At 36.6% G+C, this 23,733-nt stretch overlaps 1 long non-coding RNA gene and 3 other non-coding genes across 7 annotated transcripts; all 4 read left to right on the top strand.

Annotated features, from left to right (window-relative positions):
* The first annotated feature begins 71 nt into the window (after positions 1-71).
* Positions 72-23,528, top strand: LOC104656489. Of its 4 annotated transcripts, XR_004057404.1 has the most exons (7): positions 72-661; positions 955-1,092; positions 2,832-3,487; positions 19,416-19,575; positions 20,057-20,165; positions 21,324-21,453; positions 22,491-23,528. It is a non-coding gene; the product is annotated as an uncharacterized LOC104656489 (long non-coding RNA). The 4 variants fall into 4 exon arrangements; XR_747135.2 differs by having other exon boundaries at positions 73-1,092; XR_747137.2 differs by having other exon boundaries at positions 73-1,092; positions 19,358-19,575.
* LOC115898043 lies at positions 3,051-3,125 on the top strand. The gene has a single exon (XR_004057802.1). It is a non-coding gene; the product is annotated as a small nucleolar RNA SNORD107 (small nucleolar RNA).
* Positions 6,053-6,119, top strand: LOC115898023. Its single transcript, XR_004057786.1, has one exon. It is a non-coding gene; the product is annotated as a small nucleolar RNA SNORD64 (small nucleolar RNA).
* Positions 7,827-7,897, top strand: LOC115898042. Its single transcript, XR_004057801.1, has one exon. It is a non-coding gene; the product is annotated as a small nucleolar RNA SNORD108 (small nucleolar RNA).
* Positions 23,529-23,733: the final 205 nt, after the last annotated feature.

The following is a 23,733-nucleotide window of genomic DNA, read 5'->3' as shown; positions in this document are numbered from 1 at the left end:
CTGAGCTCGTGATCCACCCGCCTCGGCCTCCCAAAGTGCTGGGATTACAGGCTTGAGCCACCGCGCCCGGCCGAGTAAGTATTTATTTATAAATTACTAAATGAGTGGAAGGTCCTGGGTACTGGGAGGCAGGAGGTTGCATATTTGAGTTAATAAGTTGTATCACTGATAATAGAGATAACTGACACACTAAAACATACTTGGTGCACTGAAATACAAATTACAGTTATGTTCAGTGGTGTCACTAAGTGACAAACTGGGAGTAAATAGTTCAGGAATGCCCTAGTCTCTAGGTCCAGTTCGAGTTGGTTACAGGACAAAGAAGCCATTCATAAAACGGAAGAGATTTTTAGGTTTTGCAGCTAAGGTTTATAGTAGGCAGCAAGGGAATGATTCATAGTGGTTGTAACAGTTGATTACCAGGTACTATAGAGATTGGTGTTAGCTCCATGATAATACTGATAGACTGATTGGAGTTACATTTTTTCTCTTGAATTTACCAGGAGTGGTTGTGAATGTCACCTTTTCCGTCTTTTAAATCACATCCTTGCAGGTGGTAATTACTCAAGGAAAAGGAACTATCAGAGTAAACAACAGTTCCTGTAACTGACTTGATATGGTCTCTGCCCAAATAGCTTCTTGGATTAATGGCCACTCTCAGGTAAGGAAAATAAAGAGGCCAAGCCTAGTTGCTTTAGGAGTTATAGAATACAGGTGTGACATCAGTGTTCTCAGAATTTGGAAATGTTAAACTTCTTTATTTACCAAAGCCACAACCAAAGTACTTTATCTGGATCTTTGAAGACAGAGCTCCTCAGTTCACACAAATTGACTGATGAAAAGACAAACACTTTTCCTCTACAAACCGTGGGGTAGTATGTAGAGCAACCTGTGATTTCTTCCCATACTGCTCTGGAACTACTTCTAATTATACTTTTTTGTTCGTTTTTGGAGGGGAAGCATTTCTCCTTGCATTGGTTTGCTGGTATGGATGGCCCTTAGATTTTGGCATGAGTGATTATGCAGCATATTTGAAGAAAACCTGTTTTCAGGACCTTTTTAATTAAATATGGCCTGTTCCGTGAGGTAAAGGTAAGTTATAAGAACTCTAGATTCTGCAAGATGCTTGCTTGTAGTTATTTTGCTTGGTGATAATACATTTTCTTTTGTCTGGAGCTTCCTGGACTTCTTGAGAATCCTGATTGTGATGATATATTAGAAGAAAACTTGGGATATAGATAGTATAATTGAGCATGGTGAATCTTTTGTTATGGAATGCTAGTCTAAGCTTCTGCGTGTTTCCACTAGGGACATACATCAACGTACCCGTCTTAAAACATTCTTGGTAGTTAATGCTTGGTGTTACCTAAAAATCATCCTACATTCTTGCATTTAAATACATACATGTGGCTGGGCGTGGTGGCTGACGCCTGTAATCCCAGCACTTTGGGAGGCCAAGGTGGGCGGATCACGAGGTCAGGAGATCGAGACCATCCTGGCTAACACAGTTAAGCCCCATCTGTACTAAAAAATACAAAAAATTAGCTGGCGTGGTGGGCACCTGTAGTCCCAGCTACTCGGGAGGCTGAGGCAGGAGAATGGCGTGAATGTGGGAGGTGGAGCTTGCAGTGAGCCGAGATAGCACCGCTGCACTCCAGCCTCTGCACTCCAGAGCGAGACTCTGTCTCAAAAACAAACAAACGACAACAACAACAACAAACTATATGTGTATATATTTATATACACACACACACACATTTCTCATCTAAAACATGGTTGGTCAACAACTTTCTGATTTCCTGATATGCATTTCGTTAAGTGACTCCATAAATATATTCATGTTGCACATCATGTTTGACTCAAATATGCTTTCATTGTAGGTTATAGAATAATTTCAAATAGAATTTTGGGATAAAAATTTTGCTACTTAAAATAGGTAATGAAGTATTTGAGGTATTGTCTTTTTATATGATAGGTAATCTTGGCTTGGAATTAAAAAGATTCTGAAAGTTGCTTAGGGGGCTCCCAGCTTTCCTGAACTCATTATTCCTTAATTATGATGTCAAATTTCAGAAGTTTGTTATTAACATACTGGTATTTTGCTTTGTATAGGTTCTTGTAATAGAGTATTACAAGTAGAAATGATTTACATAGATAATTATGTGAAATAGTGCTGCTTGACTAGAATTTTCATGATCTCATTTCAAAGCTTAGCAAAAACACTCTTTACCTGTTATGTTTACCTCTGACACTACCTTCACTGATTTCAGTAGGTAGTCAGTTATAATCCATGGGTTGACGTTTTTATTTATTTATTTATTTTTTGAGACAGAGTCTCGCTCTGTTGTGCAAGCTGGAGTACAGTGGTTGGTGTGATCTTGGCTCACTGCAGCCTCCGCCTTCTGGTCTGAAGCTATTCTCCTGCCTCAGCCTCCTGAGTAGCTGGGATTACAGGTGTGGGCCACCACACCTGGCTAAATTTTGTATTTTTAGTAGAGACACGGTTTCACCATGTTGGCCAGGTTGGTCTCAAACTCCTGACCTCAGGTGATCTGCCTGACTAAGCTTCCCAAAGTGCTGGGATTACGGGTGTGAGCCACTGTGCCCGGCCATGGGTTGAAGTTTTTAAATGCATGTTTTTCTGGTCGATAATACATTGCTTGATTCTGTCTTATATTTGCATTTCAATTCTCTTCATCTTGTCCGTACACGTAATAATGCTTAGTACATGGATTTTATGTAATAAAGCAAGGTATATTTTCATGGGACTTTTGTAGTGGGAGAATGACATCTGAGCCTGAAATAGGATATTTGTGTTGTAACTTTTTCAGCGTCATGTGATACCGTTTTTTGACCACTTAGTTGATGCCTCTGAAAGGAAGAGAGAATCTGGTCGCTGAAATCTGACGTGTCGTCAGTGTGGATCCTACTCAGCAGTGTCACAACGAGGCTGAAATTCATGTTAAGTGCTTTTAGGACAGAAACGTAAACTGCTCAGGTAAAATAACCTTGTAAAGAAAAGTAAGACTATATTGCAGAGGCCTTGGCTAGGTTCATGATGACACAGGACCTTGTCTGAACATAATGATTTCAAAATTTGAGCTTAAAAATGACACTCTGAAATCCAGTCAGTGTGCCTCATTAGACTTTTCGATTTCAAGATTTTCTGCAGAAAATGTTGTGAAAACTTTGAATACTTAAAAATGGCAGGTGTATTATTGCACTTTGCTAGTTGCTCAGATACCCTTTTTTATTTGTATAGTCTGAGTTCCTTTTTTTTCCCACATGTTGTACGTTGTTGAAAGCTAAAAGGAAACTTACCCTTGGATCATGGAAGGCACAGGCACTTGGTGAGATGGAAACAAGGATGTGTGAAAATGAGACTACCACCTCTCGGATAAAAAAAAAGTTCCAGAGTTCTAGGGTTCTAAGTGATGTCCAGGAAAGAGGAGGAATTATATTTATGGAGCATATATTGTGGAACACAGTGAGTATAGTACATGCCTTTAAATGAATACTGTTGGTGTTTTAGAACAGTTGATTTTGTTTGTGTTTTTTTCTTCAGCTGTGTGCAGTTGATTGACTTGCACAGAGCCCATGACACAACAGATGTTGAAGAAATATTAAGTGAATGAATGAGGCAGCATTGCTAATTTTTGTAAAGTGAGACAGTATCTCACAGCCCAGGCTGGAGTTCAGTGACATTAACATAACTCACTGCAGCCTTGAACACCTGAGCTCAAACGATCCTTTCACCTTACCCTCCAGAGTAGCTAGGACTACAGTCACGTGTCAACATGCCTGGCTGATTTTAGTTTTCTAATTTTTTTAGAGGTGGGGTCTCACTATGTTGCTTAGGCTGGTCTTGAACTCCTGGCCTCATGCCATCCTCTTGCCTCAGCTGGTATTGTAGGTGTGAACCATTGTGCCAGGTACTAATTTTTTTCTTACGTTAGAAAACAAGTTTTTAGCTATTTCCTAGTTACTTTCTTATGACAGAATATCTGATCAGAATCTCGATCCATCTGATATCTGAGTCCATACATTTACACCCATGAAGTAGTCAGCCATTCCCAGATAGAGGTCATTTGAGTTATTTAGTGTTTACCGGCACTTGTTTAGTACCTTGCAATGATATTTACAGTGTATTTTTGGGTATGGTTTTGGGGTTATTTGGTGGTGGTTGTTAAAACGCCTGTAATCCCGGCACTTTGGGAGGTTGAGGCAGGCGGATCACCTGAGGTCAGGCTGGCCAACATGGCAAAACACTCTACTAAAAATACGAAAATTAGTCTGGCGTGGTGGCAGGTGCCTGTAATCCCAGCTACTTGGGAGGCTAAGGCAGGAGAATTGCTTGAACCCAGGAAGTGGAGGTTGCAGTGAGCCGAGATCACGCCACTGGCACTCCAGCTTAGGTGACAGAGGTGAAACTCCATCTCAAGAAAAAAAAAAAATAGAAATCAGCAAGTGCTATTTGAGTTTACAGGAGTGAGAAGTCCTCTCTTGCATAGTGAGATGGGGAACACTTAATTCGATATAAATATTTGAGACCAGGTGCGGTGGCTCAAGCCTGTAATCCCAGCATTTTGGGAGGCTGAGGTGGGCGGATCACCTGACATCAGGAGTTTGAGACCAGCCTGGCCAACATAGCAATACCCTGTCTCAAAAACACAAAAATTACCCGAGCTTGGTGGTGTGTGCTCGTAATCCCAGCTACTCAGGAGGCTAAGGCAGGAGAATCACTTGAACTCAGGTGGCAGAGGTTGCAGTGAGCCAAGACCGTGCCACTGCACTCCAGCCTGGGTGACAGAGTGAGACTCTGTCTGGGGAAAAAAAATAAGATATCAAGTTCGAAGGATGTATTTATTAAGCCAATAGAAAGTAAAGAGGTGGAGAATATTGTAGAAGTATATGTTGATAAAGGGATGAGGTGGTTGTACAATCGAAAGGGGGTTGCAGACATGGAGAAACAGTTCTAGCTCTTCCACTTTCAGCGTCAACCATGTGAGTCATTGGAATCCTTTTTCCAATGCCTGCTTGCCCATGAGTTTTAAGAACTAATGCAGCATAGAAATGATTGGTAGGAAAAGCTTGGCTGGGTTAATTTGCTTTGCTGAGCCGATTCAACTTAAAAAGCAAGGTCCACACTAAGTGTCCAAGATTCAAGAAGGAGCCTCGTGTTTGAACTTGATGTCTAGTTCATGTGAATTATTTTCTGTTGAACTAATGAGAATACAGTGACCTTGAGAGTTAGATTGTACATCTGAATTTTTTGGACTGTTTCCCATCTTTTGGAAGTCTTGTTTGTATAGATGTGTTCATTTTATGTTATACCATTTGTTCTTCGGTAGCAAAAATTGAACTGAAATGATACAGTTCCTGAACTCTAATGGTTTCATGTTTAGGAGATATGTATCAGGAATCCTGTGGGTTCTCATGAGAAAATTTGGATTGCATTGCTGTGCTACTTTGGTTTCTTGTCAGAGAAATTACAGTTAGTTTAGACCTCCTTTAGAATCCTTTCGTTGGACTTTGTATTTCATATGTTGTGCCAGCCTTGATTTTATTTGTCTATCTGTCTTTCTATACCATTTGTTTACACTTAACTCTGAAATATTTTGATGCGTATTTTCAGTGTACTCTAGTCCTAAAATTGGTTTACATTTAATTTTTGGGGAGAATAGCAAGTTGTTGATAGTTATTTGTGGTGGCATTAGGATATTTCCATTTCAGTTCTTTGGACAATTTGCTAGTGGAAATAATTACTATATTTAGCTCTATGAGACCCTACTGGCAGATTGCTCTGTGTGTGTGTGTGTGTTTCCTTCACATAGATTGCTGTGTGTCTTTTTCTTCATAATTCCCCTTATTTCTGTGGGCTTTGAATGATACTGTTGTTACTGTTGTTTTATATCCATTGTCACATAAAACTCTTATTTATTCTTCCAGGCCAGGGACTGTCCTTATGGGTAGAGATACACTGTCTGCAGGGATTTATTTTTTTACTTATTTTTACTAGTTGATAGGAAAGACACTGGGAAAGACCTGGGCTGGATTTGTGATGAGCTGTGTTTACTGAGCATGATGAAGTAAAGCTCAATGTGATTACTCTGAAGTCCAGCCTTAGTGTATCGGTCTAAGGACTCAGGACACAAATACGCAAAACATAAATTCTTAGACTCTAAATGTCACATGTTTTTTCCTATCAATACAGGTTAAGGAGAGTGGCGTGTTGTAGGTTTTCCAGTGCAATAGAGGGAAGTCGGTTCTAGATCTTTTAGTACAGTTAATCTTTTGTAGCGTGTGTTCTATGTTCACTGCATTGGTACGTGTCATCTTTGGCGTGATCTTGGCTCACTGCAACCTCCGCCTCTTGCGTTCAGGCACTTCTTGTCTCAGCCTCCAGAGTAGCTGTGATTACAAGTATGTGCCAACATGCCCAGCTAATTTTTGTATGTTTTTGTGGAGACAGGCTTTGCCATGTTTGCCAGGCTGGTCTCTAAGTGATCCACCCACCTCAGCCTCCCAAAGTGCTAGGATTGCATGCGTCAGCCATGCATGCAGCCACACCTTTGCTTATTTCTACTATGCATTTCAAGTGATCACTTCAAGAGAGTAACTACCTGGGAGCTCCTGTGCCCTTTTTTTTTTTTTAACCCTATTGCTTACATCACCTGATTCCAACCTTGTATAAAAGTTTCGTGAGTATGTTTCTGTCACTGAGGCAGCTTCTCCATTTAGCATGTAATTGAGAAATTGCTAGTTTGTGGCTGAGACATTGCTTTGGTTTGAGAGGAGACTTAATTTATATATTTAGCAGAATGCTTAAGTTATATTTACAGGGATTAATTTAATTCTACTTTTAATTAAGTTGACCATTTGCTGTATCTTTACAAGACATAGGTGGAGATTTAGTTTTGACTCTTAGATTCAGTTAAGGGGATGAAATTGGCATTATATAGTTTTTGATGCTGAGCCCCACGGAGATTAAATGATTGCTAAATACCATGCCATTTTTAAATCACATCTCTAATTTCACATTATTCTGTACTCTACTTTTGCTTGTATGATTGATGGGTCTTCTGTTATCTGTGGTTGACGTTCTGTGAGTAGGTGCTTTTGTTCTGCCTGTAATATTATGAAGGAAGAATGGTGAATAAAAAGGTAATTTAGAGAAGCCTGTATTGAATATACCATGAACATTGAATATAGCAAGATCTTATTCTCTAGTTTTTTTCTTAGTTGATAAATTCTGTATGTGTTATGTGTTTGTGTATACATATGTACATGTTAATGATGTGAGTGTTGATACTGTTTGTCACATGACAAATGACTGGTTTATAGTGAAAGGCTGTTGGGGTTCAGAGAAATGAACATTCTTTTGAAAGTGAGATGTTATTTGCTAGTTCTTGCCTTTGAATCTCTGTTCTTCTGGTAGAAATGTTAGCGTATTTATAACCCCTCAGATTTGTTTGGTTCTGTTAGTGTTCCTGATCCAGGCAGTTAGGGATATGTTGGTTGAATTGAGAAAAATGAGTTTTTCCCTTCCTACTAACTGAATTAGATTAGAAATAAGCAGTTAAGTGAGAAAAATAGGGAATTAGTGCCAACTCTGTTGAGGTATAGTGTTGACAGGGGTCTTTTACCTTTAGATGTTTGCTGCAACCTAGAGAATACAGTGGTAGTTGCTGGCCTAGCCCATCCAAACAGCCTCATTTGTGGGGTGATACTTCACAGATGGCTTAAAATAAATCCCCTGAAAATAATCTCTGGAAGAGATGACACGTGTGTGTATGTGTGTTGGTGTAGTAGGAGGAGGAGGGTTGGCTTAATGATGAGAATCATTATTTCTTAAATTGGATGACACTTTCCATTCCTGCAAAGAGAGCCTGGGGTCCAGCCATGCTAATTCATAATCAAAGTAATTTGCTGAGAGTAGTGGAAGGAATGAATTAGCAATCGATGGCAAATCACATTAATGAGTACTAGGAGAAAAATAAGCAAAAAAAAATTTTTTTTTTGAGATGGGAGTCCCACTGTGTCGCCCGGGCTGGAGTGCGGTGGCGCAGTCTCGGCTCACTGCAACCTCCGACTCCCAGGTTCAAGCAATTTTCTTGCCTCGGCCTCCCGAGTAGCTGGGATTACAGGCGATCGCCACCACGCCTGGCTAGTTTTTTTTTTGTTTGTTTATTTTTAATTAATAGAGACAGTGTTTCACTATGTTGGCCAGGCTGGTCTGGAACTCCTGACCTCAGGTGATCTGCCTGCCTCGGCCTCCCAAAGTGCTGGGATTACAGGCGTGAGCCACCGCGCCCGGCCAGTAAGCAAATTTTAATATGGTTGGAACATGTTCTTGAGTTGTATGAAGGGAGACAGGTAAATTGAGAGTAATGTTACGATTGTTTCATTTGTTGGAAATAATGAAAACTTGCACAGGTTGCATTGTGGGACAATGGGTGGTATATGTCAGGAATCAGAATTATCATTTACATGGAAGTTTCTGTTTTACTTCAGAGAAAGAATGTCGGCTACCTTTCCCATGTTAGCTTCTATACCTTTTCTTGAGATGACCATAAATAGGTAATATTGTCTTTTACTGAGATTGTTTTAAGTAGCGAAGTGTGCTGATTAAATGTCTGTTCTTGCTAAATTATTAGAATCAATAAAGGACTATATTTCTAGATAGCTTTGGTTAGTCAGTGATTTGTTTAAATTTAGTGTGGATAAGAATCACCTGAGGGGTTTTTAAACCCAGTTTTCTGGGTCCTGACCTTAGTGTTTCTGGCTTATTAGGTGTAAGTATGAAAAGTTGATTTTTATCAAGTTCCTAGATGCTGGAGATCTAGGAACCACACTTATAGTGCTATTATATGTCTTTTAATGTACACTGATATGGGAAAAAAATGATATATCTTGTTGCCACATATTTTTAAATGTGATCATGACCAGGGAATCTTGAGAGAAAGTTGTCTTATGTAATAATGTAAATCAATGTAGAATGCTATATTTTTTTTCTTGCAAGGTTGTTACTAGTAGGCATGACTGTTAGTAGCCAGTGTGTTCAAATGCATGAGAGGACATAAACATTTAATTTCCTGGGAATATAGAGATATATCACAGTAATACATTTCTAACATAAATTTAAATTACCTACCTCATAGGAGGAAACAAGCTTATTTGATAATTTTCCTAGCGGTGTATCAACTATACCCATTCAAATCTAAATTAAATTTGAGTAAATTCAGTCCATATAAATTCCCTTTGGATAAAAGAAAACAAGAATTCCAGAAAACAGTAGTTTTAAAAAAATAACATTTTAAGAGCAGTTATAATCTCAGTGAATATAGTGTGGTAATTTCTGCCTAATAGCTACCCTTTTGGAGGAAGGAAAGGTAATCCTGTTTGCGCTTAATGTTAATTACTGAACTCTTCATAACTTGTTTTATTGTTTATTTGATTTTAAGCATCTACTTCTGGTGGATTTACGTATGTTGGGTTTGGGAAATTTCAACATACAGGTTGACATTCCAGTGGCTATAGTTGTTTTTTGAAATTTAGTACTGTTTTCCAGTGATGATTCTCTTTGGGAATAGACTGTTCTCTTTTACTTTAAAATGGCAAAATTAGCCACTTTAGTTGAGACTCCTCCAGGTTTGGAAGTGGTGAAGAATATGGATCTATTCAGGTCAAATCAGAGTCATTTTCTGTGATACAGCAACTGAACAAGAAACCCAGACTTCAAACAAGCAGATTTCTTTGGGTTGGACTGAACAAAATGAGAAGAAATTACAGAGGATTTAAAAATATATATGGCCTAGGAATTATTGAAATTGTTTTGGAGGGTGGCAACAAATTTGGGACATTGTACTTTCTGGTTTAATGTCAATTGTATAACGTGTAACTCCAGTGAGCGTGGCTGGACACCGTGGCTTCACATTTTAGGTAGACTGGGTGTTTTATCTACTGAGTGGATTACAGCCATAGGCAATGATGTCAAGTAGCAACAAAAACAAAAAAAACCATCTCTTAGAATTTGTTAAAGTCACAATGATGATACCTTTTTTAAAAGCTTTGACTTACTGAAATAATGCTTTTCATTTGTCTAAGATGAGTACGTAGCAGAATTTGAAAATATGGTTCCAAAAGGCTAAATAGACTGACTTTTTGGATATTTTTCCCCTTTAAGGAGAAAGAAACATTAATGGTTTATCAGATGCCTTGACTATACTTTTTACTGCTTTGTCTTCAAGGCCTAGCATAATAATTAGCATCTAGTATGTGTTTGATGGATAGTCAATTTTTATTTCATTGGTATGTTGTTACCACAGTCATTGGTAGAGTTAATACATGAATGAAGAAAGTGTAACAAACTTGCCCTCTAGTAGAGTACAGGCAAAGTATGGCTGTCAGTTTCCCCTTGATTTTTTTTCTCCATTCTTTGTTAGGGTTTAGATCAAGAACGAGGGCATTTCATTGTACCACATAGCTGAGAGTAGGGAACTGGGACATACTGTCTTGCTTTAAATTAAAGTTGTCTCTTTCATCAAGTAGAGAGGTTACTACGACATCGCCAGATGTCTGGTTGGGGGGGTTATTAAAAATAGAAAAGGTGGTTCCTTAAGATTGTATTTTATTGGATGCCTCCACCTGCTTCAGGCTAGCTCACTGGAGAATAAATATTCCAGGTTAAAAAAAGAAGCGTGTGTTCACATGAACTTGTCCTTTGAGCAAACCTATTGGAAATCAAGAGGAGATTGCTGTTGGAGAGGATAAGAGGGTGTACTTGTTAGTGTGTTAATATTAGTTGACAACATAAAAATAAATGAAAATGCATCTACTATATTTGGGTTGGCAAAATATATTGGTTATTTACTCTGTTGATTCCTGTAGTGTGCATAAATACGATCTACAGCTCAAAGTAAACAAAAAGTCTTGGAAAATTGTTTTGAAAATGTACGAATCATGAACAGATCATTGAACAAGAAAATAAGCAGAAAGTAAATTTGTGAAATATTTCAAACTCATTTACATTCAGGAACATCTTTTTAAGATCACTGTGATACATTTGACTGTCAATTCTGAAGAGTCGAATAAAGGAGATGCCAGCTAAGGGGCAAGGAAACAGTTTTCATTCATGGGCTAAATTGCAACTTAAAAAAGGTGGACCAGGATTATTTCCTTTAGAAACTTACTGTACAAAAGATACTGTTCACCCCATTAGATAACTGACCTGGAGTTACTCTTCCAACTGAGCGCTTTGTCATCTTAACTGTATTCACATACTTGCAACTGCTCCCCTTGCTTCTAACCTCAGATTGTTTAATTCATCTATCTGGCAGAGCTGATGTGGGGAGAAAAGACAAACCTCATCAGATTTTTTTGATAAATAAGCAGTTGTCATGTTTCAAGACTTTTGGAAATGAGCAATAATCAAGGAAGAGGACAAAGATTGCATACGTTTATAATATTTAGAACATCTTTTGCCACAGTAAACACTGGAAACCGCCTACTTGTGGGCACCAAACATTTGGATTAGTATATTTTGTGGCATTCCCTCACTAATCCTCTCATCCTTAAAAATTTTCAGAAATTTTTTGCAGCAAGAAACGCTGATTACAATGTATGATTTGGGGTAGATTTGTGAACCAGTTTTTCGTTGAAATGTATAAGCACAAGTGAGTAGTCTGAGTAACTACCCCAGCATTGAGAAAATTGTAGTTAACAGATCTTTTTGGAACTTCTGGAGAACTTTTATTTCTAGACTGCAGTGGAAGTCTAAACCCCCTTGGAGATGTCTGCTTTAAAGGGTCTTTGACCAGAGTCCGCTGTAGAGCCATGGTCCATATCTACTCTATCTGCCTGCTCCTTACAGCATCAGAACAACTCTCACTCCAGATTCTTGGCTTGGCAGGTGCATAAAGAATTATCTGCTGAATTGAAAAACATTTCAGATATATAAAACTTGAAATACATTGGCTGGTCTGTACAAACTCAAGTTGACAAGCCAACCCTGCAGGAATATATGGATAGAAGGGGAAGGATAACATTTGTTGAATTCAGCTAGGTGCCTCATCAGCTGGAAGACCCTGGAAGAAAGAAATATAGATTGATGCTTGCCTGAACTTCATCAGCCGAGAATATTTTTTTTCTTGCTGTGGAGAGTCTGCTTGCCTTTGGAAGGCTTACCAGTAAAAGCCCTGCACATGATATACTTGCGTGCACATGCAATAAGGACGTCATTCCCCAACTCCTGCTAGCATTGTGAAAGAGCTCCAAATATTCAAATTATATAAACTTTTTTTCCTGGACATATTTACCTTATGAGTTTGTTTAAATATGTGGGAAAATTCTGTTTGGATAATAGTATTGAATGAAAATATAAGACACACATTGAATGATAAATGTGTATGAATTGTTCATTGTGCCTTAGGTAAGCCAGACAATGAAATTAAATGCGTAATAGTTGTATTTTTTTGCATAATCTTGGGATGTAACTAGTTAAAAGCAAACACTTAGTTTTTGAACATGAATCTATTAAGCTTGTTAATGTAGTTGCTGTGGCTAAATAGCTCGTTTCCTAGGGAAGCTTCTAAAAATGTATTTGGTAGAATTTTATTCTAGAACCGTTGTTAGAAAGGAATTCTCAGGTCACCTTTTAAAGATAAATACAATTCTGTATTCACTTTTTGAGTGCATAAGGGTAATAGAAAATGACATGGGAAGTGTTAATTAGAAAAAAAGGCATTTTGTTTACGTGTATTTGAGGATGCACACAAACGGTGTATGAAGTTTCTAAGTAACTGTTTAATGACATTTTCTTGGTATATAGATATTGCTAACAATTAGTTTGCTCAAGTATATAGAAACATTTTAAGAAATGATTGTAGAGATAAAATTGTTAGAGTACCTCTGAGTGATGTACATTAAAATTCCTTTTATTTTGGTTTATTGCTATGGATGTTTTTCTGGGTGAACTTAATGTATACAACTTCTAACTAAGAAGTTTTATTGATGCTGCTGTATGTATGAAAGCCATGGATGTAGATGTTATTTTGTCAGTGGTCTTTATGTTAAAATTTGCATGGTATAAGATTTTCTTTTCGTGATGGAATTGAAGAAAAGGCCAGCCTTTAGAACACTTATATTTTAAGGGTTGGGTGGGTTTTGTATTACTTTGTTTATATAACCAACAGGATTGTATTACTGAAACTTAACCAGCATAGAGATGGCTGACATTTTGCATTTTGGAGGACATTAAATTGTTATACAGTGATGTCATTGGTTACTGATAGGAGTGTCTAGACTCTTAGATGGCTTTGTTAGTATTAGGCAAATACTAGATGTGGATTTAGGAGATAAGAGGGTGGAATGTTGGAGCCCTGTGTGCATATGAGCATATGTTGCGGGGCCTCCAGACCTAAATCCACGTGAAGGTGGTGGTGGTCTTATATATATGTTAACATTACATTGTAGACAGGTAGACTACTTTCCTTTTGCTAGTGGGAGTGTTAAATCACCTCTCGGAACATTGATTCATTGCTGGTGGATATGCTAAATATTTTTAACATCTAATTTTCTAAGTGTATAGATGTCATTTTTAATTCATACGGGATAGAACCAGTTTTGCTTGCAAAAAGCAAAGTGTTCATTGGATCATTGGGCTTAAGTTTTAGGTTGTGGTAGATATAATAGGAATTAAATCTTATAATTTCTAGTATAATATTGTATATCTCAATATAAATGTGTATGTGACAGTGTTTTTCTGACAGATGCAACATGGTGGAAATGTCATAAGTGTTGGTCTGCCTCTGTTTATAGTTTTCAGATGTGTATATGCAGTTTCTTATGTAACAGAAAAATTGCCACATGAGTCAAATAGCATAGGTTGGAAAAGTTCTCATTTGCCAAAAAAATGTGACTTTCATCATTAGTGAGTTGTTTTTGATTTAAAATGTTTCTATCTGTAGAGGCATTTTATAAGTTTTTATGGGGATACTAGCAATGGGATGTGAAACCTGAGTTCATTAGATCATGAGGTGATCAATGGAACACTTATGTGTATACAATATACATGGTTATATGTTTTTTAAAGCATAGAGGCTATTATGTCTGCATGTTTCTAAATACGTATACACACGTAAACACACACGAATCTCTATATGTATACACACACATACACATACATATATAGTGAAAGCTTTTGTTCCCTCCCTCACATAGGCAGATCACTTAATGTGTGTAAATAATTGAGCAGCTGAAGGGGAATTTTGTTACATGTGTATAAAACAGTCAAAATATATAATTGTTTTGCTTTAATTGTTTAGTCTTTGATTTGTAGGAATTACTGACACGTGTATTTGTGTGTATGTGGGTTTATATATACACATACATATCACTGTATAAACAACATTTTTTGTTATAGGGTAGAAATATTCTTAAGTTGCCAGAGCTATTGTATGGCTGCTAAATATGTACTAGACAAATGTTACCTTTTGCTTTTTAGCATCTGCATACAGATTACTAATAGGCATATATTGTGACCAGTAAACCACTAGACAAGGGCAAAACACTTCAGTTTGATCAGTAGAATTGCTATGCCATGTTTATGTGGGATTTATTTGATTGATGCAGAATATATAATTATATTGTATATAGAAGATAAAACAACATTTTTGAATATTCAAGTTCTGCCATATTTTTGGAAATATATTTTTATTCAAAAGTAGAATCATTGTTTGCCAATAGAGTTAGCATCTTTGTGTGCTTGTGAGGTTTGATTTTGAGGGTTTTCTTGGTTTTGTTTTGGGTTCTGCAGTTTTAAAAAATGAGATTGTCTAAAAAAACTTTGATATACATTTTTATATTATTTTTTCTTATTCCAACCTAATTGGTGGCTTGTCCCTTCCTGTGTTTATTGGACTGTTAGGTGCCTGGATAGAGCTGGAGACCATTTGACTGCTGTGTGAATAACAGATGCGTCTTGAGTAACATCTGAATTTCCTAGGTATATAGAAGCACCCACCATGCACATATATGAACATACAGAATATATGAATGTTAAAATATGGTGAAAACAATCTTTTGCCAATAGAAGTGTGTTAACCTTTATGTTTTCTTTAAATTGGTGGAGGTTTATTCAGTTGTTAGTTGTGTCCATGTTTAATATGTGCAGAATTTATAGAAGTACAGAAATTTGTTATATTTGGTGGATATATTTTACTTAAAACTATAGGGCAGAAGTTGTTTATGTTTGTTGAAGTGAAATGGCGTAACAAGCCTGTATGGTAGAGTGGGATGTTTAGATTGCTGTGTGTACAGTCAGGTTATATCTTTAAAGTACCTATTCTTTCCATGTTAATACATAGACATTGCTGATACATATTAAAAAATCAGAGGTCTTTTTACGAATGTAGGCATTAGCTTCCTGATTGGCGTGGAGAGGTGTGCTGGGTACTTTATCATTTCATCTCTGTGGTGTGCAGTTGTCACGCCAGCCCTCCTGTCTGCGGGTTTTGCCTCCGCAAGCACATGCAGCTGGAAAGTACAGCATTGGCAGAATCTGAACCCCGAGTAAACAGAGCACCTCTTTTTCATAACCATGGGTTCTGAAGAGCTGAGGGAGTTGAGTATGCGCTGCTTTTGGTATGGGGGCACGGTACAGGTACAAATCCTCGATGGGTATTGCTTGACAACTATAAAATCCTCTTTTTTTTTGTTTTATAGACAGTGTGGATGAGCATCTATTGCAGGCATCACTTTTTCAAACTGTGCTTAACCCTGCAAATGATTTTAAGAGCTCTGTGTGGGTGGCTCTTTTGGGTTTACTATTAAATAGCTGTGTTTATCATAGTTGTTCTATAATATTTCAACTTTGTAAATATATAGTTGGTTGATAAAGATAGAGACGTTTTTCTTTTGATGACAGATTGTTCTTTCCCCTTTGTGTAGTCTTCATTGTGTTGCTGGGATTGTTACTTGCACATATTTAAGCTTATATATTAAATGTATATATGCTGTCGTGTTAGAGAGGGAGACTGGTTCCCTCCACCACATTTTTATTTAAAAGTAAAAATTAATTTTTATTAAATTGTTTGGGTCAGTTTCATGTAAAAATAACCTCTGTATTGAAAGGTATCTCTTGACGGGGTGCGGAAGCTCACACCTGTAATCCCAGCACTTTGGGAGGCCGAGGAGGGTGGAACACCAGGTCAGGAGTTCAAAACCAGCCTGGCCAATATGGTGAAACCCCACCTCTACTAAAAATACAAAAATTAGCTGGGCGTGGTGGTGCACACCTGTAATCCCAGCTACTCGGGAGGATGAGGCAGAAGAATAGCTTGAACCCAGGAGGCAGATGTTGCAGTGAGCCAAGATTGCGCCACTGCACACTCCAGCCTGGGCAACAGAGCGAGACTCCCTCTCAAAAAAAAAAAAAAGGGTGGGGGGGAAGGTGTATCTTACTATCCTTGATGTACTGAGGTTCATGATGCAATTCATTTTTCTTAAGCCCATACTATAGAATCTTTAAATTATATGATTCTGTGTTCATTAGTGGCATGGCAATAACCAATACAATTTAATAAATAATCAGTAAATGAAATATTTAATTTTAAACATCTAGTATTTTTAGATGTATAGAGAGTCTCATGAAGTATGATTTTTTAAAGTAGCTTGTTGTAAATTTGTTAGTACTGTTGTCTTTTGCAGTTAACTTGGCAATGAAATTGATTATTGATACACAGGGTCTTGGAGCTAAACAAAATTTATCATGTTTTAATTTGGATATTAGAAGGAGGAAATGACACGAGACTCTGCATTTTACCTGTTAATATATAGCTTACCATTATATCAGATATGAATTGCATATTTTAAAAAACTTAGATTAAATGTCATGTAAATGCATTTGGTCTTTCTAGATATACTTCCTGATACCATAAATTTTATTTCCTGTTAATATTCAAGATATAAATGACTTCATTAAAGAGATTTTCTACTACCTCTAGGAACTATACAAAATTCTGTATGTGTTCCCTTGGTTGCATGACAATATTCAAGACAACTTTGTAAATAATAGATAAAATTTTTTAATTTTTAACATCTAGTCTTTCTAGATGTATAGAGTCTCATAAAGTATAATTTTGTAAATAAGTCATTGTAAAATTTCATGGTTTCGTTGTGTTTTGCAAGTGTCTTGGCAATGAACTTGATGAAATTTTTGGCTTCTTGACCTATACATATTTTGGTATCTAACCTTTATTGGGTTGTTAGTGTAAGGAATAAGTTAAAAGAATGTATTTTCAACTTTAAATTATAATCAGAAAGAAAATATATTTAACCATTGTTTTGTTTTTCTATTATGTATTAAAAACTTCAGTCTTAATTTTGTAGTTACATTGTTGATAGGGCATTATATAAATATACTTTTATAGTCATTGTAGGAAATGTCTTTTATAAGGAAAAATTTATTCTACCTCTTTGAATTACACAGTTTTGTATTTACTTGGACTGCATGACAACATTCAAAAAACACTTTAACAGATAAAAATGACATTTTCTAAAGATCTAGGTTTGCTAGATGCATGGAGTCTCAACAAAGTATAAATGTGTAAATATTTCATTGTAAAATATCATAAATTGACTCCTTTAAGTGTTCAGTAGTATAATAGGTGATCAATAATTGGCCTCTTGGGACTGTGTAACATTTTGGTGTTTGTGTGTTTTGAGACAGAGCAATAGTTTGCTTCCGTTATCTTTTAAACATTAAGGTCTCTTGTATAAGAAAAATAACCATTGTGGGTTTTTTGTGCATCGTATACTGATACGAAACGAAGAAACAAAACCCCCTGGATATTTTATCTTTAGAAAGATAGAGGAAGACATGAGAAGGGAATGGTCATTGTAAATTAGATAGATATATCGAGTGTTAGAAGATTATTTAAGTAATTTTTTTTTGTTATTTGTACTCTTTGCAAATTTATTTAAATGCATATCCATGTATATCATAAGTATTCATGTGCATGTCTAAATTTAATTTAGTGGCATAGATCTATTTCAAGGGTATTAATCTTTCACTCATGTACTGCTTTGTGTTTTATTTTCATTTAAAAAATTGTGGAACTAGTGGCTGGGCATGGTGGCTCATGCCTGTAATCCCAGCACTTTGGGAGGCAGAGGCGGTCGATCACCTGAGGTCAGGAGTTTGAGACCAGCCTGGCCAACATGGTGAACCCCCCGTCTCTACTAAAACTACAAATATTAGGTGGCCATGGTGGCGGGTCCCTGTAATCCCAGCTACTTGGGAGGCTGAGACAGGAGAATTGCTTGAACCCTGGAGGTTGCAGTGAGCCGAGATTGCGCCGTTGCACTCCAGCCTAGGCAACAAGAGCAAAACTGTATCAAAAAAAAAAAAAAAATTAAAAAATTGTGGAACTAGTATTTTATTTCTAAGCTTGCAGATATTTCTAGAATTCCACTTACCGTTATATCTAAAAGTATGGTGATTATTCATTAAATAATAAGCAGGTCTGTAAACATTTTATTCTCTAACCTCTTTCCATATTTGTATGACTATAGAAGAACTGTGGTTGTGAATATTTTTTACTTTTTGATAGCTTTTAAAAACTCAGATATGTGATAATCAGAGATTTCAAGTTTACTTACAATGTAAATTAGGAAAATTTTTATAAAGATTCCATCCAGTATTGATCAAAAGTTTAAATTGTATGTCTTTTTAAGCAGCAGTTTGGCAATGACAATCAAATTGATACTATGTAAAAGTTTTGAAATGTTATAGCTGGCTACTGGGATTTTATCTATTCCAATTCTTGAAAATTTACCAAATTATAGGTTGGCTATAAAATCATAACTGTCTGAGGTATCTGTCAATAAATCAAAGATTGCAATGATTATAGCTTCTTCTATATGGAATATGTTTTGTAGTCCTAAATTGATATTTTATATCATTTTTCAGTGAGCAACTAGCTGTTTACAGAGGTCTGTGCATATGTCTCTAGTTTTTCTAACTGAAATATTAATGGTTAATTATAAAAATATGAATTATATGTGGGGCTTGTCATTCTGACATTTAATACTTCAGTGTTGTGGTGATGGTGATTATTTAAATATACTGTTTGAAATTGTAACACATGAGTTAAACTCAAAAGACTGTATATGTACATATTTGTATATTACTACATGACAAAAATCTAGAAAGAATATGATTCACATGAAAATTGTTTGGAGGGACATGACCAAGTTTTCACAGTCCTGTGTAGTGAATGGAGAATAGAAGGACTACTTCTACTTTCTGTATCTGAAAGTTTCAAAAGCTATTTCAAAATGAACATTTAAACAACAGGAAATTTTAGAGACAACCACTTTGTGCCTGTCTTCATCCTTGACATTCAACATCCTAGGAACAATGGGCTGTTGTATTCAACAACTTGTTCTAAACAGCATTATGAATGATTTTTGATTGATCTCACAAAGAGCATGTGATTGAGACATTAATGCAGCAACTACCATGAAACGGAGTATTGGATTACCCGAGGAAAGAAGCAGAAGATGGAATTTGAGGTAGGTGTCAAACAGTGAAATTTCTGTTGAGAAACAGATGAGTGAAAGGAAATAGTAACTGAAACATTCTATAAGGAGAGTACATTTTAATAGTGGTGGCAATGCTATATTTGTGGGTACTGACTAGATCAAGATGTTGGAGGAGGTGTCTTGGGATATGTTGGAAGTTATCCTTCATTAATTTGGTATAAACTGAAAACAGATTGCTTCCTTCCTTTTAAAGTAGTTGAGTCTTTGATGGATTTAAAGTAGGCCTTTGGGGATTTATAGATCATTCAGAATTAGCGGGGGAAAATTTTAAATATTCTCTGCATCTTTCTAAAAGGTGTGGTTTAAAGTTGGTGAGAAAGTGAAATGGTTGCTGGTTGAACTTGATTTTCTCTATTCTCTATGCCAGGCTAGCCTAAAATTATCCTAATGGGTATGTTCTGGTTCCTGATTTGTAGCTAAATGTTTCTGTACTGGTTACTGTTTTTCTTAGACAATCAGGATGAGTGCAAAACTTATTTGCAGCTAACCTGCAAATGGAATCATCAGGAACATCCCTTTCTTACGGAGTCCCTTAATTTACAACTTAACTGCAAACATAGGTAAGAAGGTTCTGGTGCTATTTGAGGGTGAGGTTTTGGTGAGGTTTTGCCTAAGCTCAGGAAAATCATACTGGTACAGGTGTATTTCCTGACCACCTTGGAATTATCAAATGAGTTACTCATTAAAATATATTTTATCGAAGTGAAGGTATAGTTTGGTTCCCAGACCAAACTGAGGGTTGGGCTGCTATTTCTCATGGTCCAATAATGAGATGCAGATGAACAGGGGAGGAAGAGTTAGAGCTAGTTACAGGAAGAAGGCCTGGAAATTGTCACCACACCAGTTCAAAATTACAAAGTTTTTCAGAGCTTAAATACCTTCTAAGCTATATGTGCGTGTGTAAGTGTGTATCTAAAGACATAAGCGATCTATAACTAAGGTCTGAGTGTTAGAGACCTTCCTCTGTAGCCTCAGTAAATTTATGTAATCTAAATGGGTCCAGGTGCTGAGGTGATTACCCTTATCTTGTCTCCTACTAAATCATGAAGGTTTGGGGAGTTCCTTCATACCCCCAGTAAACTTATTCATGGAGGCCTAGAGAGTTTCTTCAGACTCCCAATAAAACTTGTTTAATCATGCTTTAAGGTTTAAGAGAGGCCTAGGCAAAATTTGGTGGGCTTTTGTGACATTGCAGCCTTTGGATAACGAAATGGCTCTTTGAGTTTCTAATATTTAACTTAATCATTCCGTCAGTACTGAAACAGCTGTCAATGGAGGCCTGTGTTAGTGGAACCTGGTCTTCCACAGGTGCGCATGCACACACAGTACCTTTAATTAGTTTGCTTATTTATGGTCAAACATGAAAATATAACTAATAAAAGAAATGACCAGGCATCTAATTATTAGAAATTATAAAATCGGCATTATGAAAATGTGTATTTTCATAAATGTACAGTTTTCACAAAATGTTTTCACATACAGTTCTTTGATATGTAAAGGGTGAAGTTCATGGAAACCACAAAAAGGTGCTGATACTGAAAACATTACTGAGGTTGTAAGTTGACTTTGCTATAGGATTGATAATGGGAAGTGTTTCTAAATGTTAACGTAACCTGCAATAAAGTTCAGCGTGAGCATTCACTTAACCTGCCACCTTAGCTGTTTCATTAGAGTGGTATATATCTCACTTTACAGTGTTTCTTCTTTTTCTTTGTCAGGAGATGGTAGTTCCAAGAAGGAACATTTTATCATCTTTGTTTTTAATCTCAAGAATGGTACCTACCATCAGTGAATGACCTGTTGCAGTGCTTTCATTGAAGTGTTCTTCATTCCCTCAGCAATATGATTGTAAGGGCAGTTGAGTGCTAACTTGATTGGGAGAGGGGCGGTTTGGTTAGATAGGACTTGATATATTCTGTTTTTCATAAGTTTGATATTTTTTTTCTGGCAGCTAGTTGACATTCAGATCTGGTTGGTTACATACTGCTATGTAATAAATTATCTTGAAACAGGGGCATAAAACAATATTGTTATGTCCATGGATTCTGTTGGTCTGACCATGCCCAGGACAGTTTAGAAATGGTATCCTCTCCAAAGTTTCATTGTAGCTTCTGTGTTTTTAGTATAGTTACTATTTCTTTCTCATCAGATAGGCTGAGCTCTTTTTGTTATTATCATTTAAATATTTAGGCATTGTTGTCATGTATATTGTGCAGAAACGCATGTATACTGCAGGTAATAATTCTGTATGTGAACAAGTGACCTAGAGGTAAAGGAATCCGAATACACAGACATTGTGTGGATAATGTTGGAGAGGTCCATTTTTCACAAGACATAGGAAGGAAAGAGGCTGGGCGCTGTGGCTCCTGCCTGTAATCCCAGCGCGAGGTTGAGGTGGGTGGGTCGGTCACTTGAGGTCAGGAGTTCAAGAACAGCCTGACCAACATGGTGAAACCCCGTCTCTACTAAAAATACAAAATTAGCTGGGCGTGGTAGCATAATCCCAGCTACTTGGGAGGCTGAGGCAGGAGAATCACTTGAACCCAGGAGGCAAAGATTGCAGTGAGCCAAGATCACGCCATTGCACCCCAGCCTGGGTAACAAGAGCGAAACTCCATCTCAAGAAAAACAAACGACAACGACAACAACAACAACAACAACAACAACAAAAAAAAAAAGAAGGAAGGAAGGAAGGAAGGAAGGAGCGCTAACATCTGACCTCCTTTACTATTAGAATTCTCCAAAAGGAATTTTGATCCACATACTCTTTCTCCATAATAGAATGAACGTTGCATATCATTTTACAGACAAATTTTATTAGTTCTTGCCGATGATATAAACTTTGGTTCTAACCTTTTCCCATTTTTCCAACTGTGTTCTCTCAGGTGATGACTGAAAAAGGGAACCTGTGCTACTATTTGTACCATCATCTTCACCAAAATCAAAAAATGCTTTTTATGATGTATGGAGACACTCTTCATGTGTGTTTCAGTGGACATTCCTTGCAGATACAAAAAACTGAGCAAGCTCACTTTTGGAAAGTGACCTAAAGAGTGTCATTGAAGTGAATTTTAAGTAGGCACGACGATTGTTTTCATGGTTGCTGTTGGATCATATCTCAGGAGCTGGAACTACAGACATTACTGAACAAAGAAATCAGGATAGTGGAACTTAAAGAGCTTCATCTCAGTGCTTTCATAAGTATGAAGTGCATATATTTATAATTTTCGCTAATCACAGGGTAAATATAAAATTGATTCATTAAAAATGTTTCATAAGAATTCAAAGGACTAGAATTTTGTGAAATGTAGTAGTTTTACTTAAGTGCCTTTTCTTTATTTCTAGCCCCGAGCCAATTTTTTATAAACCAGTTGATACATAAGTAGTTTTGGGGGGATGATATATTATACATTTTCTGTGTAGTAAACATGTACATGTATGTGTGTGGATGTGTATCTGATTAGTTTGTTGGAGTGATTCCTATGGTTTGGAACTGCTGGGGCCATGTTTAGGCAAAAGTCTACATTTTTGAGTAAACTCCCCATGACTAGAGCAAATTTCCCCAGTATTTGAGAATTCTTCATTTCCTAAAGCTGTACAAAACATCAGATAATATTTGTAAGGATCGATAATGTAATTTATAATGAAATTGCTTTCTGAGCTATTAATGTTAACTGTATCATCTTAATATTGCCTTAAAACTCATTTGTGCTATTCCATTTTCCTCTGTTCCTTTTATTTTCACTTCCTTTCTAATGTTAGTCTCCTCGTACTGATCTCTGAAGAGTTCATTTGTGATTACAGATGTTAACATTTTGTCTAGAATAGCAAATATGTTTTTTCTCATTCATTTTACTATGGTGTTTTATTTTTTGGTTATATAGAAGTTGTATATTGAAATATAATCTTGTTCTGTTTTATGACTTTGGAGTTTTGTGTTTTTTTTAAACATATTTACATTAATATCATTTATTTGTATTGCCTTCTATTTCAGCAGTTATTTTGTCATTTCTTTTTCCATTAACCATCATTCTGGTGTTAATGAATGCATTACATATTTAGTTATCTCTTAAATTCTACCAGAAAGAAAATTTCCAGGTAAAATTGACTACATTTCTGTTAACTTGC

The sequence above is a fragment of the Rhinopithecus roxellana genome, chromosome 5, assembly GCF_007565055.1.
Source record: "Rhinopithecus roxellana isolate Shanxi Qingling chromosome 5, ASM756505v1, whole genome shotgun sequence".
NCBI lineage: Eukaryota > Metazoa > Chordata > Mammalia > Primates > Cercopithecidae > Rhinopithecus > Rhinopithecus roxellana.
Note: the sequence above shows the minus strand (reverse complement) of the source record. Positions and strands in the feature narration are given on the sequence as shown.